Below are 15743 nucleotides of genomic sequence, written 5' to 3' on the forward strand. Positions count from 1 at the left end.
TCAAATTGCAACCCCCCTCCCCCAAGATCAGGTGGAGGGGTCCTCAGGGTAGATCAAAAATACGCAGGGGGTCCAGGACCCCAAAAAGGTTGAGAACCACTGTTCTAGAGGATGGAAAGTGTTCTAGAGTTTTGTATTGTCTAGAAAACACTGAGCAGACACAAACCATACAAAAAAGGCATAAAATAAACCAATTAAGCAGAATAAAACATAAAATAACTTTAGATAAATCAATTAAGCAGAATGAAATGCACTTTCTTAAGTGACACAAGGTTGATGTGTAGAATTTACAATTCTATCCTCTTGGGTCTTCCACTGAAGTGTCTTCATAAACTTCAGTTGGTCCAGAGTTCAGCTGCCCGTATCATTACCAGACCTCCTTCCATAGATCCCATCACTGCCGTTCTTCAGCAACTCCATTGGCTCCCTGTTAGATACCGTATTGACTTCAAGATCCTGCTCCTCACCTTTAAGGCCCTTAATAACCTAGCTCCTCCATATCTCTCTGAACTCCTTCATATCCACACGCCCCCCCCCCGCACTCTCGGATCCTCTTCTGCCCTGCACGTCACTACACCATCGGCCCACTTGACTACCATGGGGTCTAGAGCCTTCAGTCGTTCTGCCCCCCTGCCTATGGACCTCTCTCCCACAAGACCTTCACAACACTGACTCTCTTTCAGCCTTCACATCCCATCTCAAAACGCACCTTTTCACACTGGCATATTCGGTCTGATCCACACTTCATTGAGTTTTGTGCAGATGATGATTTTATACTTATCTGTTGTGTTAACTTTTTATTGTCTACCCTGCTTTGTTTTGATTTTATGCTGTCTGATACAGCGCTGCCTGTTTTTACTGTGTTCTGTAGGGTGTCCCTGAGTGCTCTGAAAGGCGCCCACAAATAAAACGTGTTAATTTAAGAAATAAGAGTAAAACGACATGATGTTACACACTCGTGTACAGTAGGTGGCGGTATGCACCTTATCGTTGTTTGCGAGCCGCCGGTAAACCGAGAGAAGAAGAAGGCTGACTGTCAACCACACGGCAACCTGCTGACCCCGTCCCTGCGATTAATAGCAATTTAGAAAAGTGACTAACGAGGGGCGGAATATCGATAGTGATAAATTGTGGCCGTCAGAGTCTTTTTATCCCCTCATAAACTGGCTTGTCTTTGGATTTGATAAACGTGCCAAGGCACCCTGTCACAGTATTTCAAGTTCCTTTCCGTCACCTCCGTTTCATCGATCAAGCGTGTGTTTCCGGCCTCGTGTGGGCGGAGCTGTAGTGTTCCTGCGGCATAAACACGTGACTCGGCTGAGCAAGAAATGGTTACTTAATTGCTCTTCTTAGTAGCCGTTTCTGTTCTAATAGCTCACCTCCTCCTCTGTCGGCGGTCAGTTGTGTTTTCTGTCTGAATTAATCCAAACGATTTGATTTTGATTCGGATCTTTCTACTTTATTATTATTATTATGTTGTATGTTCTTCGCTCTGTTTTATGAAGATTTAATAAACTCAGTATACGTTTTTTTATTTATTCTTTTTATTTGCGCACTTTCACTCAGCGTGAAGCGCAGTGCTTTGCATCTCAATGTATGAAGTGTGTCACGCGCATAAGCAATATAGTTTGATTGATTGAAGCCTGCTCCACCGTCACGCGGCTGTGCGTAGCGGCTGATTGGCGGCTGCGTCTGACGTCAGTGTACGGGCCCGCCCACCGGCGCCTCTTCCAAATAGTATGCTGGAAGAAAGGTCGTGTCGGTGACGGCAGTGTAGCTGCTGCCTTCTCGGTGCCGGGCTGAGTTTGGGTCCAGCGTTCACCAGCGCCATCATCCTATCTGGCGGCGCGGGAAGAGGGGACCCAGGGGTGGGTGGGAGGGAGGGGGGGAGGGGGTGCGTGTGCTTGGTTGTTGGCCGACTGCCACCGGGGGTCCAGATTAAAGCAGGAACACGGTGCCTGGTGCCCTGCTGCAGGTCGTCCAAACACTTGATCTGTGACCGTCGTCTGTCTGACATCGGGGGGGACGGGACGTGGGGTCGTGGGGGTGGGTGATGACGTCAGGCACTGCGGGGGGGTTGGCAGATTGGTGTAGAATACAGTGTCTGTTAATGACGTCACTTTGGATTAGTTTGGAGGCACACTACCCACTCTGATAGCAGCTAGTCCGATGTTTACATTATAAAAATTGTTTACATTATAAAATCTGTTTACATTATAAAATGTGTTTACATTATAAAATCTGTTTACATTATAAAATGTGTTTACATTAAAAAATACACTCACTGGCCACTTTATTAGGTACACCTTGCTAGTACCGGGTTGGACCCCCTTTTGCCTTCAGAACTGCCTTAATCCTTCGTGGCATAGATTCAACAAGGTACTGGAAACATTCCTCAGAGAGTTTGGTCCATATTGACATGATAGCATCACGCAGTTGCTGCAGATTTGTCGGCTGCACATCCATGATGCCAATCTCCCGGTCCACCACATCCCAAAGGTGCTCTATTGGATTGAGATCTGGTGACTGTGGAGGCCATTTGAGTACAGTGAACTCATTGTCATGTTCAAGAAACCAGTCTGAGATGATTCGAGCTTTATGACATGGCGCGTTATCCTGCTGGAAGTAGCCATCAGAAGATGGGAACACTGTGGTCATAAAGGGATGGACATGGTCAGCAACAATACTCAGGTAGGCTGTGGCGTAGACACGATGCTCAGTTGGTACTAAGGGGCCCAAAGTGTGCCAAGAAAATATCCCCCACACCATTACACCACCACCACCAGCCTGAACCGTTGATACAAGGCAGGATGGATCCATGCTTTCATGTTGTTGATGCCAAATTCTGACCCTACCATCCGAATGTCGCAGCAGAAATCGAGACTCATCAGACCAGGCAACGTTTTTCCAATCTTCTATTGTCCAATTTTGGTGAGCCTGTGCGAATTGTAGCCTCAGTTTCCTGTTCTTAGCTGACAGGAGTGGCACCCGGTGTGGTCTTCTGCTGCTGTAGCCCATCTGCCTCAAGGTTCGACGTGTTGTGCGTTCAGAGATGCTCTTCTGCATACCTCGGTTGTAATGAGTGGTTATTTGAGTTACTGTTGCCTTTCTATCAGCTCGAACCAGTCTGGCCATTCTCCTCTGACCTCTGGCATCAACAAGGCATTTTCGCCCACAGAACTGCCGCTCACTGGATATTTTCTCTTTTTCGGACCATTCTCTGTAAACCCTAGAGATGGTTGTGCGTGAAACTCCCAGTAGATCAGCAGTTTCTGAAATACTCAGACCAGCCCGTCTGGCACCAACAACCATGCCACGTTCAAAGTCACCTAAATCACCTTTCTTCCCCATTCTGATGCTCGGTTTGAACTGCAGCAGATCGTCTTGACCATGTCTACATACCTAAATGCATTGAGTTGCTGCCATGTGATTGGCTGATTAGACATTTGCGTTAACGAGCAGTTGGACAGGTGTGCCTAATAAAGTGGCTGGTGAGTGTATGTTTACATTATAAAACATGTTTACATTATAAAATATGTTTACCTTATAAAATGTGTTTACGTTATAAAACATGTTTACATTATAAAATGTGTTTACATTACAAAATATGTTTACATTATAAAATATGTTTACATTATAAAATGTGTTTACGTTATAAAATATATGTTTACATTATAAAACGTGTTTACATTATACAATATGTTTACATTGTAAAACATGTTTACATTATAAAATATATGTTTACATTATAAAACGTGTTTACGTTATAAAATATGTTTACATTATAAAATATGTTCACATTATAAAATATGTTTGCATTATAAAATATATGTTTACATTATAAAATGTGTTTACGTTATAAAATGTGTTTACATTATAAAATGTGTTTACATTATAAAAATATATGTTTACATTATAAAATGTGTTAACGTTATAAAATATGTTTACATTATAAAATATATGTTCACATTATAAAATGTGTTTACATTGTAAAATATGTTTACGTTATAAAATGTTCCCTTGATGCACACAGTAAATCTACCCCCTGGCTAAAGGGCTTTGTTTTTGTTCAACATTGTCATCATTATTATCGTTGATACTACAGTTCATTCACTCCCTTTGTTTCCTGTTGTTATGACCATCGAATGTAAAGGTGTGAGGTTGTTTATAGATGATTGGTCTGATGATATATATGTACAGTGTTCCTGTATCGTTTGTATTCTTGTCAATAAAAAAAGCTTCAGGGTACGTCGCAAAATAAATAAATAAATAAATAAATAACCTATCCACTCTGAAAGGTGTCTGTGTCCCCAGACCAAATTTAAATTGCTGATGAAGTTCTGTTTTTTTTGTTGTTGTTAAACTGGAAAGCTATGAACTTCCTGCAGTGACCTGCTGAATGTATTTCTACCCCTGTTGACCCTCAGCAGTGGTCCACTAATAAACACAGGAATTTCCAGCTTGGCCGGTGTCTGAAACCTGCTTCAACAGTTCAGCCGACTCCCTGCATGCATCATTAATCCCCACATGCACGATGACTTACTTTTGATTTGACCGATGGGGTCGACCTACCCTCCCCGCACCTCATCGCCATTGTTACTTGACTGCACGTGGCTGCAGGGCTCTAAGTGGCCGCTTAGTTCACTTATGCCAACCCACTCGGCCCTCCTCCGTGTCTTAGCGAATGACCAGACACCACTGATGGCTGTTCACCACGGCCAAACTGATTCATGATGTGAACCTCGAGTCCGAGGGGGAATAATGGACACATCCTGCTGGCACGCAAAGTAAGTTTCCTTGACCACCCTGGCAGCCACGATTGGTTGCGCAACTTTGCACAATAAACAGCCTCACCTTTGCAGAACAAATGTGGATATAACGACCAAGGCAGTAGAAGGATTTATTATTCATTTCACTCAGCTAAAACGGTCTAATTGGCTCAGTATAACTTTGCTGTAATGCACCCTTTCAAAGTGGGGGTATTATGGAGATTTGTCTAGTCTCGGGGTGGATTTTGCCGTCTGTGAGGAAGGAGTACCATTTATATGCCTACACAGTACTTGGATCACGTCTCTGCTTCAGCAGATTTGTCATGTGATCAGATAGCACTGTTTGAAAAAGCCAATTAAGAGTCCCTCGGAGTGACGTCACACCGGGAACAACGAACTCAGATTTTACATAGATTTGACATAGAGCTGCCAGTAGCGAGGTCGCTACTGGCTGGGCAGCCATTGTATCTGTCCAGCAAGGGGGGGGGGGGATACTGCTATTATATCTACTGGTGGTCCCCTAGACAGTCTGTTTCATTAGAAGTGGTTGTGGAGCATTGGAAAACCAAATGACTTCTGGTGGAAAAAAATGTCAAAGATACGCAACTTGACTTAAGTAATAACAATTTGTCAAATGAGAAGGAACTTACCCCCCTTGAGACCAGGGAACGACAACATGTAGTAATATCATGGTATTATGATAATCACAATAACAGACGACATCCTGTCTCAGATCGCCATATTGATATGATGTCGCTGTATTGCCCAGCTCGACTGTCAAGTAGGAATTTCTTGGAAAAAATCCTAGGCCTAACATTTTACTGGAGCACTGCACCAAAGCAGCCAATTTCAGAAGCATCAAGCAGGTTAGCAGTGAGTTTGAAGTGGTTTATACAAGAATCTTTCTTTTGGAAAGCTGTAGTCTATGTCAACTAGATCGACCAAGGCCGTCATTTTGACGGTTTTGGCTTTTCAACGTTTAAAAGATACAGACCTGCCGCTCCATGAATGCTCTTAAAGTTGCATATATTTGCATTAAAATGAGTTTTAGATCAACTCTGTGTTCGAATTACGTGGGAGCCAATGGTGAAGGAGGCATTAGCTCCCCTTGAAAGCTGTAAAACTCTAGATCTGTGGGGGTCTCTAACAAAATATTAAAAAAAACATTATTTGATCACAAATAATGTATCTTTCAATGTTATTAGGATTCTTTATGTTAGTGAAATAAATTGTTTAAAATAAATATGTTTTCGAAAAGAACTACGCACCATTATTCGTCCGTGAATGGGACATTTGGCTGCACTTCACCACAGAGACGCTGTGGGGCGCTGTAGGGTGGCCTAAAGCAACCTTGGTTTTGGGGAAACTCGGTATGTTTGAAACGTTGACAGGGGCGCCAAGGTGCGGAGGAGGACCGTTATTAATGCTGTCTTAATATTGTCTTAGCTAGTTACATCAGGTAATGTGCAATATTGTAGCGAATTCGGGGGACAACGCAACCACAGGAACTGCCGCGGCCGGGACGCGAACCCGTATCGCCCGCACCGCAGGAGGCATCGCTAAAGGCTCGACTAAAGGGTCAGACCCGCTAGCCAGCGGCCAGCGTGTCTACTAATCCATGCACGTTACAGAAAAGCATGGCTAGCTAACATTCTTTCAGATTAATTTTGAATTTCCCGTTTAGTTAGCAGTGTTTAGGATACGTTAATGTGCGTTTAGGTAAACTAACGTTATGCCTTCCTATAGGTTCGCCTGGGCTCTAATGTTAGTACAGCTACTACCGTCGGGAGTGGGACCACAGATGGACACGCTGGACTTCCGGGTCCCTGTGCCATGCGTTTGCCATTTACGTGAGTGAGTGTTAGTGATCTCGAAGTGAGCAACTAATTGTTCTTGATTTTAACATGGCAACTGTTTTTTGTTTTGTTTTGGGTAAAATAAAAATATTGTTACATTGTGGAGTTAGAAAACAACGAGACAGGAGACGTGAGAGTAGACGTAGTCGAGGTAGTTTACTAGCGCCAACTTTGCATGTCATACATTCGACAACGACACTGAACAGTGTACCGGAAGCGGAAGTGCATTATCTGACCCCTCGCCTCTTCTCTTAAAGGTACACCGTCCTCTTAGGTGAAGCGAACCCGTATCGCCCGCACCGCAGGAGGCATCGCTAACCGCTAGACTAAAGGGTCAAACCCGCGAGCCAGCGGCCAGCGTGTCTTCTTATCCATGCACGTTACAATATGTAATACACTAATATCTCAATTAGGTATTTGTCTTGACAGAATATAGAGTTAAAACCCGTGGGAGGTTATTTTGACCGCCCATGGTCATTGTAGTAGCTTTTGTGTTGCGGTCGTTGTTTGGGACTGTTGCAATATTTATTTTCAGGTCTTTCTTTACATGTGACGTTTTATAGGCCTTGTTACGTTTGTTAGATTAGCAATGTGTGTTTTCCGGTTTGTTTTTCAGGTCATATTTTCACTTTTTCAATTTTGCTATTCAGGTTCGGCTATGTCTCTCTGAAGTTTAAATTTTTAAAAAATAGTATTAAAGTTGTTAAAATTTTAATTTTGGTGTCAGTCGTTTCCTAACAGGCATACTAACACATGCAATGTATTAATATCTCTTCTGGGTATTTATCTTGACAGAATATAGAGTTTATAAACAGGCCGGTGGTCATTTTAGGTAGGAGTGAAATCCCGGTTGTTCTGAGCTCCAGATCCAGATTTTCCTCTGGTTTGGTACCAAAATGGTGGAATGAGCTAACATCTTTCTTCAGAACTACAGTCTCTTCATTCAAGAAATGTTTAAGACCTTCCTTAATCCATCGGTCGTCTCTACCTACCTCATCGCTGCCTCTTGTAAACTGCTTTGGGTAAAAGAGTGTGCTAAATGAGAAACTGTAAAATGCAATTAAAGCCATAGTTAAACAAGCAAATATGACATAGCCAGCCTGCAGAAGAACCTTTCCAACATGTATTACAACAACAACAGCAACAGGAAACGCCCAGGTTCCAGCACAGGTTTAGTCTGCTGGCGGAGAAGGCGCCGGTGTAATGCTGTAATGGCCCTGGCACCTGTGTTTCATCTTGGGTGGATCTCAGGGATTTGGTACATCGTCCTACTGAGTGTGCTGTTTTCAAAGCAGCAGGGTCAGCTGTCTTGTTCATCTCTTCTCATCAGGATTTCTGTGCCGGGGTAAAAATCATGTGTGCAGTGTTGTGGGTTAGTGTAGAGCTAGTGGGATCTGCTTTAGCATATTGTATAGGATTAGTGTAGATTCAGGATGCAATAATGAACTGTCAACTCTCCTTCAGGTCTTTTGAGCCAAATTCTCTAAATCAGTGGTTCTCAGTCTGGTCCCTGAACGCCAGCAGGACTGCTGGTTTTCTATTTTACCAGCGCGTTCATAACATTCACCTGTTGTTCCACTTGTTCCAGCCTCCAGTAAGGGAGGTTTTCCACCTGGAAGAACAGGTCAAGTCAAGTCAAGTCAGGTGAAGGCAAGGAAGTACCCACAAGAATAGAAAACCAGCAGTAATGGTGGTACCTGAGGACCAAATTGAACGCTACTAGAATAAAACATGTGTGAGAAGACCGGGTGTGCATTTGACCCCAATCCCCAAAACCACTCAACCTTCTCACACACAACATCCACTGCACGTTGTGCGTCTTGGGAGAGAGATCCCTCCTCTGTTGCTCTCCCTGAGGTTTCTTCCTATTTTTTCTCCCTGTTAAAGGGTTTTTTAGGGAGTTGTTACTCATCCGATGTGAGGGTCTAAGGACAGGATGCTGTGTTGCTGTAAAGCCCCCTGAGGCAATTCTATAATTTGTGATAGTGGGCTATACAAATAAGATTGACTTGAGTTATCGTCAGGCTTTGTAGAACCTCCTCTGGTTCCTACTCTGGTTTTACTCACCAAAGACAATGTCAGAAGGCCTTCAGAGTGTGTCCTGCTTCCGTAATGTGACATATTTCCAGTTAGAGTCGGATATTAGGGTGGGACTCTGAGCGGGACAAAACATGGGGAGGAATGTGTTCCTATCTTACAGGATTTGAGTTATTGTTGCAAGACATTTTATGATATTATTGGTTGGAATGCTGCTCGCCCGCCGCCTCAGACATGGTCACACAATCACAAAGACTTGGCTGTTATGGCGGAAGTTAAGTTTAGGTAAAGAAAAAGAAAAAAACCCGGAATTTTTGTGATTTGCGTTTTGGCACAATTGTTGACTAGGCAGATGACATTGTGATCTGTAGTGAGAGGAGGGTACAGGTGGAGGAGAGCCTGAAGAGGTGGAGGTATGCACTGGAGAGAAGAGGAATGAAAGTCAGCAGGAGCAAGACGGAATACCTATGTGTGAATGAGAGGGAGGACAGTGGAATGGTGAGGATGCAAGGAGTGGAGGTGACGAAGGTGGATGAGTTTAAATACTTGGGGTCAACTGTCCAAAGTAACGGGGAGTGCAGGAGAGAGGTGAAGAAGAGAGTGCAGGCAGGGTGGAGTGGGTGGAGAAGAGTGTCAGGAGTGATGTGTGACAGAAGGGTACCAGCAAGAGTTAAAGGGAAGGTTTACAAGATGGTGGTGAGACCAGCTATGTTGTATGGTTTGGAGACGGTGGCACTGATCAAAAGACAGGAGGTGGTGGAGGTGGAGGTGGCAGAGATGAAGATGATAAGATTTTCACTGGGAGTGATGAAGAAGGACAGGATTAGGAACGAGTATATTAGAGGGACAGCTCAGGTTGGACGGTTTGGAGACAAAGCAAGAGAGACAAGATTGAGATGGTTTGGACATGTGTGGAGGAGAGATGCTGGGTATACTGGGAGAAGGATGCTGAATATGGAGCTGCCAGGGAAGAGGAGACGAGGAAGGCCAAAGAGGAGGTTTATGGATGTGGTGAGGGAGGACATGCAGGTGGCTGGTGTGACAGAGGAAGATGCAGAGGACAGGAAGAGATGGAAACGGACGATCCACTGTGGCGACCCGTAACGGGAGCAGCTGAAAGTAGTAGTAGTAGTAGTAGTAGTAGTAGCATTAGTAGTAGTAGTAGTAGTAGTAGTAGTAGTAGTAGTAGTACTTGACTCGGTGCATAACATGACAGGGGGAAATGAGCTAGAAGGGGAAAAAAAGTCAATTTTTGTTTCACGCTGTCCTTAAAGGGATAGTCTTGTCGGATCAGTTGTACTGGCCCCTGCCCACCACATCCCTCACACCTAACCCCCATCACAACGCTGCATCATCTCTCAACTTAGAACCAAGACGGGAAACAGCAGTTGATGTCCATGTCCACCTCTCACACCGTATCCGCTCACTGCACTCATGGGGAGATCTCGTGTGAAGCCTCCAGGCTGTACTTGCAGATGGTTGCACTCTCCTCAATGTACTCCTGATCTCATGGTCTGCTGAGGCCGTAGCCTGCCCAGCTTCCTCCTCACTGCTACCTCATGGCCTGCTGAGGCCGGAGCCTGCCCAGCTTCCTTCTCACCTCAATTATTGCAATGACTGCTGGGATAGGCTCCCCAAGGGGAAATTGAGTAAAATTTCCCCTCGGAGATAAATAAAGTATTCTGATTCTAATTCTGATTCTGATTCTGATCTCATAGCCTGCTGAGGCCGGAGCCTGCCCAGCTTCCTCCTCACCTCATAGTATGCTGAGGCCGGAGCCTGCCCAGCTTCCTCCTCATGTCATAGTCTGTTGAGGCCGAAGCCTGCCCAGCTTCCTCCTCATCTCATGGTCTGCTGAGGCCGGAGCCTGTCCAGGTTCCTCCTAACCTCATGGTCTGCTGAGGCCGGAGCCTGTCCAGCTTCCTCCTAACCTCATGGTATGTTGAGGCCGGAGCCTGCCCAGCTTCCTCCTCATCTCATGGTCTGCTGAGGCCGGAGCCTGTCCAGCTCCCTCCTAACCTCATGGTATGCTGAGGCCGGAGCCTGCCCAGCTTCCTCCTCACCTCATGGTATGTTGAGGCCGGAGCCTGCCCAGCTTCCTCCTCAGCTCATGGTATGCTGAGGCCGGAGCCTGCCCAGCTTCCTCCTCACCTCATAGTATGCTGAGGCCGGAGCCTGCCCAGCTTCCTCCTCATCTAATGGTATGCTGAGGCCGGAGCCTGTCCAGCTTCCTCCTCATGTCATAGTCTGTTGAGGCCGGAGCCTGCCCAGCTTCCTCCTCATGTCATAGTCTGTTGAGGCCGGAGCCTGCCCAGCTTCCTCCTCATCTCATGGTCTGCTGAGGCCGGAGCCTGCCCAGCTTCCTCCTCACCTCATAGTATGCTGAGGCCGGAGCCTGCCCAGCTTCCTCCTAACCTCATGGTATGCTGAGGCCGGAGCCTGTCCAGCTTCCGCCTCATCTCATGGTCTGCTGAGGCCAGAGCCTGTCCAGCTTCCTCCTAACCTCATGGTATGCTGAGGCCGGAGCCTGCCCAGCTTCCTCCTCACCTCATGGTATGTTGAGGCCGGAGCCTGCCCAGCTTCCTCCTCACCTCATGGTATGCTGAGGCCGGAGCCTGTCCAGCTTCCTCCTAACCTCATGGTATGCTGAGGCCGGAGCCTGCCCAGCTTCCTCCTCATCTCATGGTATGCTGAGGCCGGAGCCTGCCCAGCTTCCTCCTCATGTTGTAGTCTGTTGAGGCCGGAGCCTGCCCAGCTTCCTCCTCACCTCATGGTATGCTGAGGCCGGAGCCTGCCCAGCTTCCTCCTCACCTCATGGTATGCTGAGGCCGGAGCCTGTCCAGCTTCCTCCTAACCTCATGGTATGCTGAGGCCGGAGCCTGCCCAGCTTCCTCCTCATCTCATGGTATGCTGAGGCCGGAGCCTGCCCAGCTTCCTCCTCATGTTGTAGTCTGTTGAGGCCGGAGCCTGCCCAGCTTCCTCCTCACCTCATGGTATGCTGAGGCCGGAGCCTGCCCAGCTTCCTCCTCACCTCATGGTATGCTGAGGCCGGAGCCTGCCCAGCTTCCTCCTAACCTCATGGTATGCTGAGGCCGGAGCCTGTCCAGCTTCCTCCTCCCCTCATGGTATGCTGAGGCCGGAGCCTGCCCAGCTTCCTCCTCACCTCATGGTATGCTGAGGCCAGAGCCTGCCCAGCTTCCTCCTCACCTCATGGTATGCTGAGGCCGGAGCCTGCCCAGCTTCCTCCTCACCTCATGGTATGCTGAGGCCGGAGCCTGCCCAGCTTCCTCCTAACCTCATGGTATGCTGAGGCCGGAGCCTGCCCAGCTTCCTCCTCACCTCATGGTATGCTGAGGCCGGAGCCTGCCCAGCTTCCTCCTCAACATGACTGCATGACTGCACACATGCACACGCACGCATGTACACACACACACACACACACACACACACACACGCACACACACTCACAACACTCACCCTCAGTCTGACCCCATATCTTGGAATTTGTGATGAGTTGTATTATGATCGTTTGTTTCTGTGTGCCTGTGTCATCTGCTGCTTATGGAGCAGGTGGTGGTGGTGGTGGTGGGGGGGCTACATGTTAAAATCCATGTCAGTCAGTGGACATGATTCGGATCAGTCGGTCGGAGGAGGTAGAGCAGAACTTGGTGTATGTCTTCACTATCTGGTTGCATGTGTCTGTCTGGTCTTGTGAGCCACAGGGATGACAAGGGCTGGATGCAACTGGATTAAAAAGTAGGGATGGAGTTTAACCTAGCGGATGTCAAATTAGGTTAACTTAGGTCCATCCATCCATTATCCAAACCACTTATCCTGAGTAGGGTCGCGGGGATGCTGGAGCCTATCCCAGCAGTGATTACAATAATTTAGTCATTTATTTTAATTTATCTTATTTAGTTTACTTATTTAATTTTTTTAATATTATGTTTATTTATTTGATATTATATTTATTTATTTAATGTTTTTAGTATTTTATTTTATTTCATTCAATCTGTTGTATTTTATTTTATGTAATAATTTATTTTTATTTTAATTATAGTAATTAATTGCAGTGATTTAGGTCTTCAGGTCAAATCCAGGCACAGATGTGTCTTGTACTGTCCACCAGGGGTCGCTCTTATGATATTGAGGCCGACGCAGTCTGTGAAAAACATTTATCTAGAAACTACAGAAGCAGATGAAGACATAGAAAAACCAGGTTGATGTGGGTCGAGAGGTCCAGTTAGCTGAGCAGGCCGTGGTGTAGACAGTAGGCCGGGCCGGGAGCCGCCCGACCCGGCCTACTGTCTACACCACGGCCTTCTCTCGGTAGACTTATACACACCGGTCACTGCAGCAGCCGCTGGCGGTGTTCTCACTCCAGCAAGATTCAGGTTCAAGAAATCAGGAGAGGGGACCGGAAATCCACATTCAAACAGGCCCCTCCTCCATGCTGCCAATCCTCCTGGAAATGTGCAGCAAGCAGTTCAGCTGATACCGAGAGACGTTCCTGCAACGACCACTCCGCACGACAGAACAGAACCCGTGTAAGAGGTGACAGAACAGAACCCTGTGTAACAGGAGACAGATCAGAACCCTGTGTAAGAGGAGACAGAACAGAACCCTGTGTAAGAGGAGACAGAGCCCTGTGTAAGAGATGACAGAACAGAACCCTGTGTCAGAGATGACAGAACAGAACCCTGTGTAAGAGGTGACGGTACAGAACCATGTGTAAGAGGAGACAGAACAGAACCCTGTGTAAGAGGTGACGGAACAGAACCCTGTGTAAGAGGAGACAGAACAGAACCCTGTGTAAGAGGAGACAGAACAGAACCCTGTGTTAGAGGAGACAGAACAGAACCCTGTGTAACAGGTGACGGAACAGAACCCTGTATAAGAGGAGACAGAACAGAACCCTGTGTAAGAGATGACAGAACAGAACCCTGTGTAACAGGAGACGGATAAGAACCCTGTGTAAGAGGAGACAGAACAGAACCCTGTGTAAGAGGAGACGGATCAGAACCCTGTGTAAGAGGAGACAGAACAGAACCCTGTCTAAGAGGTGACAGAACAGAACCCTGTGAAACAGGAGACAGATCAGAACCCTGTGTAAGAAGTGACAGAACAGAACCCTGTGTAAGAGGTGACGGAAGAAAACCCTGTGTAAGAGATGACAGAACAGAACCCCGTGTAACAGGAGACAGATCAGAACCCTGTGTAAGAGGTGACAGAACCCTGTGTAAGAGATGACAGAACAGAACTCTGTGTAAGAGATGACAGAACAGAACTCTGTGTAAGAGGTGACAGAACAGAACCCTGTGTAAGAGGAGACAGAACAGAACCCTGTGTAAGAGGAGACAGAACAGAACCCTGTGTAAGAGGTGGTGGAACAAAACCCTGTGTAAGAGGTGACAGAACAGAACCCTGTGTAAGAGGTGGTGGAACAAAACCCTGTGTAAGAGGTGACAGAACAGAACCCTGTGTAAGAGGTGACAGAACCCTGTGTAAGAGATGACAGAACAGAACCCTGTGTAAGAGATGACGGAACAGAACCCAGTGTAAGAGGTGACAGAACAGAACCCTGTGTAAGAGGAGACAGAACAGAACCCTGTGTAACAGGAGACAGAACAGAACCCTGTGTAACAGGTGACAGATCAGAACCCTGTGTAAGAGGTGACAGAACAGAACCCTGTGTAACAGGTGACGGAACAGAACCCTGTGTAAGAGGTGACGGAAGAAAACCCTGTGTAAGAGATGACAGAACAGAACCCTGTGTAACAGGAGACAGATCAGAACCCTGTGTAAGAGGTGACGGAACAGAACCCTGTGTAACAGGTGACAAAACAGAACCCTGTGTAACAGGAGACGGATCAGAACCCTGTGTAAGAGGAGACAGAACAGAACCCTGTGTAAGAGGTGACGGAACAGAACCCTGTGTAAGAGGAGACAGAACGGAACCCTGTGTAACAGGTGACGGAACAGAACCCTGTATAAGAGGTGACGGAACAGAACCCTGTGTAAGAGATGACAGAACAGAACCCTGTGTAAGAGGAGACGGAACAGAACCCTTTGTAAGAGGAGACAGAACAGAACCCTGTGTAAGAGGAGACAGAACAGAACCCTGTGTAAGAGGTGACAGAAGCCTGTGTAAGAGATGACAGAACAGAACCCTGTGTAAGAGGTGACAGAACAGAACCCCGTGTAAGAGGTGACGGAACAGAACCCTGTGTAAGAGGAGACAGAACAGAACTCTGTGTAAGAGGTGACGGAACAGAACCCTGTGTAAGAGGTGACCGAACCCTGTGTAAGAAGTGACGGAACAGAACCCTGTGTAAGAGGAGACAGAACAGAACCCCGTGTAAGAGGTGACGGAACAGAACCCTGTGTAAGAGGTGACGGAACAGAACCCTGTGTAAGAGGAGACAGAAGAGAACCCTGTGTAAGAGGAGACAGAACAGAATCCTGTGTAAGAGATGACAGAACAGAACTCTGTGTAAGAGGAGACAGAACAGAACCCTGTGTAAGAGGTGACGGAACAGAACCCTGTGACAGAACAGAACCCTGTGTAAGAGGTGACAGAACAGAACTCTGTGTAAGAGGAGACAGAACAGAACCCTGTGTAAGAGATGACAGAACAGAACCCTGTGTAAGAGGTGATAGAACAGAACCCTGTGTAAGAGGTGACAGAACAGAACCCCGTGTAAGAGGTGACGGAACAGAACCCTGTGTAAGAGGAGACAGAACAGAACTCTGTGTAAGAGGTGACGGAACAGAACCCTGTGTAAGAGGTGACCGAACCCTGTGTAAGAAGTGACAGAACAGAACCCTGTGTAAGAGGAGACAGAACAGAACCCTGTGTAAGAGGTGACGGAACAGAACCCTGTGACAGAACAGAACCCTGTGTAAGAGGTGACAGAACAGAACTCTGTGTAAGAGGAGACAGAACAGAACCCTGTGTAAGAGATGACAGAACAGAACCCTGTGTAAGAGGTGATAGAACAGAACTCTGTGTAAGAGGTGACGGAACAGAACCCTGTGTAAGAGGTGACGGAACAGAACCCTGTGTAAGAGGAGACAGAAC

This window comes from Lampris incognitus, chromosome 4 (genome assembly GCF_029633865.1).
Source record: "Lampris incognitus isolate fLamInc1 chromosome 4, fLamInc1.hap2, whole genome shotgun sequence".
NCBI lineage: Eukaryota > Metazoa > Chordata > Actinopteri > Lampriformes > Lampridae > Lampris > Lampris incognitus.